Source organism: Tasmannia lanceolata, unplaced genomic scaffold (genome assembly GCF_043159265.1).
Source record: "Tasmannia lanceolata isolate RefF3 unplaced genomic scaffold, GAP_Taslan_0.1 ptg000037l, whole genome shotgun sequence".
Taxonomy (NCBI): domain Eukaryota; kingdom Viridiplantae; phylum Streptophyta; class Magnoliopsida; order Canellales; family Winteraceae; genus Tasmannia; species Tasmannia lanceolata.
Window position 1 is genome coordinate 33,690,299 of NW_027518714.1, and position 4,505 is coordinate 33,694,803.

A 4,505-nucleotide genomic window follows, 5' to 3' on the forward strand; every position below is an offset into this window, starting at 1 on the left:
AGAGATACAAAAGGTTCGTGCCTGATGACGAATGGAGAAGGTCCGAAGAGCGCCCCCAATTCGCCCGAGTGCGAACACTTGGTCTCTTATGCCATTTTTCATTAACTTCGAAGAAGTTTGGGTAAAAATCATGTGAAATGGGAACAAATATCCCCGAGTGAACGTCTACCTAATCATGCATGACTCGGGGATGAAATAATAAATACACATAAAGTAAGATAAAAGATGTGTCGCCTAATCACAACTAGGTTATGAGTGATATACCTAACTGGTGTCTAAATTCTGGTGGACAAACACATGCATGCTACAGCTAAAGGTATCGATCTGCACAAGGAAGTAAGAGAACACATCAAAACATATAATAACAACACAATAAAACCTAAGACTCTAAAACATTAGCCCGAGTCCTCGGATGGTCTGGTATTCATCCAAAGAAGCCTACGTATCCCCGCCTCCACGAGAATCAAGGCAACGTAGTTCTTCTGGCGTATTCTAAACTAGGATGCCTAAGACACCTAGACCTCTATCTTAGACTCGATCTAAAAGACCGGACTAGTTCTTAAAGCTTCTTGCGCGATTATTTAAATTCCAAATGGATTGTGAATTTTAGGACACCCTATATGACCTAGCTATATGCAGGTTAGCCCTAAGCTAATGCAGGTGGTTCCTACGACCTATGTGTAACTAGGCTGTGTGTCCTAAGAAAAACAATGGGATCACTAACGCATCTTAGACCTAGTCATCAGTCGGCGATGTGAATCGCCAACTGACCGGACGGAGGCGCTCCTAGCTAGGACAAACTCCTAACTCTAACACAGACACACAACAAGCACACAACAAAAGACAAACTCCTAACTCTAAACACAACACAAACAAGCACACAACAAATAAAAGACAAACTCCTAACTCTAAAACTCTCTATCTAGGACAAACTCCTAACTCTAGAGGAAGATCTTGTTGAAAACAAGGTTTTGAAGAAAAAGGGTTAAAGCATTTATTTACAAAGTTTGGCTAGACTTGAGATAAGAATCTCAAGCTGCACTACGTACCTCGTGGAAGAGGATCAAGCCAACGTAGTTCGAAACGAACTCTCAAACTACGCTTATAAAAGAAAACACTCAACACTTTAGATTTTTTAAAGGTTTTTTATGTTTTTCAAATGTTTTTGATATTTTTAAAGTTTTTAAATGTTTTTGAGCTTTAAATTTCTAATGTTTTTGGATTTTAAAGCTTTTCCAATGCACAGGACCTTTAGATGAATTCACTCTTACAGAGAACAAACAAGCATAACCATAAACTAGGGCAAAGCCCTAAAGCAAAAAGGGGAAACCCCAAACAAGCAACTAACGCCTCAAAGAGACGAACCACAAAAAGAAAGATAGCGCCCCAAGAAGAGAGAAAACGATCCAAGATCCCAAGCAAGCAAAGCTCTAACAAGACTGAGTTAGTCTCTAATCAAAGTGAAGAAAAAGGTTATCAAATAAACTCAGATTTCCGTTCAATTATTATAAAAATAAATCAAGTGTTAGCAAAGAAGAATTTTCAATTAAAAAATACACAACCTATAGCAATCATAAAATGATAAACAACATAAATTAGTCCAGACCAGCCGCTGGATAGCCTAATAAAGCAAAGACAATATCAAACACTTCTATGCCCAACCACAAACACCACCCCAATATGGGGATGAAATCAGATGATGCTAAAGTAATCATCTGATATCATAATACACATGATATTATTTCTAATCCCGCCTTGAAATCAGACAGTACTCATGTCGATAATATCGAATAGAGTAGTCATCTGATCTCCTTCTTTCCTAAAATAATTTATTTAAATAAAATTAAACAAATATCATAAGCCTCAAGATAGTCTCACCTGAACAGTCCATTCATTATTGTCTTCAGAACCTAACTCAATGCTTAAGATAAGAAGAGTATTAGAAATATCAAAAGATTATGATAATCCCAATTAGTAAAAATTTCAGTGCATACAGGGGACATCAACTTGTGCAGATCCAAGTGCGAAGCGGTGAGCCACAAAACATAAAGACGGGCTCCAAGTAACCTTATCATTGCCCCTCGCGATGATAGAATAGGGTTCTAATACCTAAAAGGCGTCTAAAAAGACTAGGCAAGTCTACTATACAAAGGAGGGGGGATGCTACTTGGACTGAGCAAGTCCCCTAAGGATGGCTTGGTATATTTATCAAAATAAGGTAAAGCCAACAGGACTTGCTACGCTCACTAAAACAAGATACACCCCCTATTCACTTGACTATGAACCCTTATACATAGAAGAATAGTCCTTGAGATATCCATAAACACAGATTCGGATAACCAACAAAAGCTTTTGGACATTATCCAACCACATGACAGCTATCACTATCATTTCTTTCCATTTTATCATTAACCCATCACAAACAATTCAAATCTACAAAACCATAAGGAAAAATGATAAACCCTGCCTAGCTTGTTAAATGTAACCATGGCGACATCATATGCTAACTTTTTAGATTAAGTCCCAATCATCACAACATGATATTTGAGAGCGTAACAAGCTCAACTGACACACGAAAGCCCAACTGCAATACAATTCAAGACCTAGAAAGTAAGAGGGTCACATGTCCGCGATTACAAGGAAAATTCTCACATGGTATAATGATTTGGTGAGTAAAATGAACAAGCTAGAGAGGGAGACCATAACAATTGGCATTAAATGGGACAGAAATTATAATCTTCTATAGACGAAAGGACATTCTAAATGATCGAGAGTAGGGGTAGAAGATAGTCATAATCTTATAAACAAAAGGAGCCTGAACATCAAACTATACAATGCATTTTACTCATTCCAAGACAATAGACAGCACCACTATACATTCACAAACTAGGTGCGGCATAGATGGGCAATTTGATAGCCTAGCACTCACAATCAACCTGCTTCTTAGAAGACCTTTGCTGGACAAATTATTTTGCTGAAGGCACACATACCTTCAACTTATGACAAAGCCAATAAATGAGCAAATTTTTCCCTGTGCATGCCTAAACAAAAACATGACGGGCTGCTACTATCTAATGAAGTGAGGCCTGCTACTACAAAAATACATGAGGGCTGCCATTATGCTTAATCGACAAAACAACATTTTGCTCATCTGCTGTACATCAACACTAATAGAGTTACAATAACTCTCCAAACAAAGAAAGGTACTTCTCTTGACATACATCCACATACAGGATAGAACTTGGTCCCTTGGCTCCAGCCAGCCTAACAAGAGCAGCTTTGTCTTTCATTATTTAAACAGCTGTTAAAAGGTTCACAAAAAGCTCTTCGAAACCCATTAGAAAAGAGAAGACAAGTTACCAAAGCATGGTAGTGGCAATATCAGTAGGCTAAATCAAATAGGTAACGGTAATTTTAGAGTAGTGGGAAGAATGAATAAAGAACTCAATAGCAACCCATTAGAACAGAGAAAATGCAAAACAATCCATAACCTCAAATACCCTAACCAGTTGTTATACCTCTTCAAATATACCTATAGTTGATGCAGATTACTCCAAAATAACAAGAAACAGAAATGCAAGAGAGAGAGAGAGATTTACCGCTTTTTGCAGAGACAGAGAGGCTCTTAGTTTGGAGGAAGAACCAAAGGGAGAAGGATGTGAGTTGGAGCTTGGGAGGCCGGAGTTGGAGCTCCAACAATGGCCGACTCCCTCTTTCTGCTTTTCTAAAAAAAATGGGAAGACCTCCTTCTGCTACCGCTCCTCTCTGCTGAATTTTCTCAACATGCGAAAATAGGTTCAGGGTCTTAACAATGGTGGCTGAGAAATGGTTGGGGGATGGTGGTGGTTGTAGGGGAAAGAAAGAGAAAATAATGGTGAAATGGGTTTGGGGTAATGGGAATATGGGATGGGTGGTGATGGTGATGTGGGTGTGTCGGATTCCGGTAGGAGCCACCGGAATCAATGTATTTGGGTTTTGGGTAAATGAAAAAAAAGGGTTTGTAGAAATGGGAGATGGGGTTTAGGTTGGGTTTAAGGTTAATGAAATGGGTGGAAATGGGTTTTGGGGTGTAGAAATGGGTGGAAAGGAAATGGGTTTAGGTAAAAAAATGAGAGGGGTTTGGTGGTGGTTGTGACGAAGATGTAGGAGGTGGGTGGTCGAGATGGGCTAAGGAGGATGGAGGAGGAGCATGGAGATGATGAAGCTAACAGCCGGAGGAGAGGGTGGGGATGGAGCCGGATTCCGGTGAAGAATCCACCGGAGAAGATGGGTAGATGGAAATGGGTTTTAAGGGTTTGAAAGGGGTTTTGGGTGCGGTGGTGATGTAGTTGGGGACGGGTTCTGGTCGGAGAAGTTTCCCTCTCTGCAATCTCTTCTCCTCCTCTCTCTGTTTCTCTCTGCTTCGTGCTGCCTCCCTCTCCTTTTCTCTCTGTTTTCTCTCCCTCCCTTTGAACGAAAATGAGGCCCCCCTCTAAACCCTAATGCGTTAGTTCATATAGGGAGAT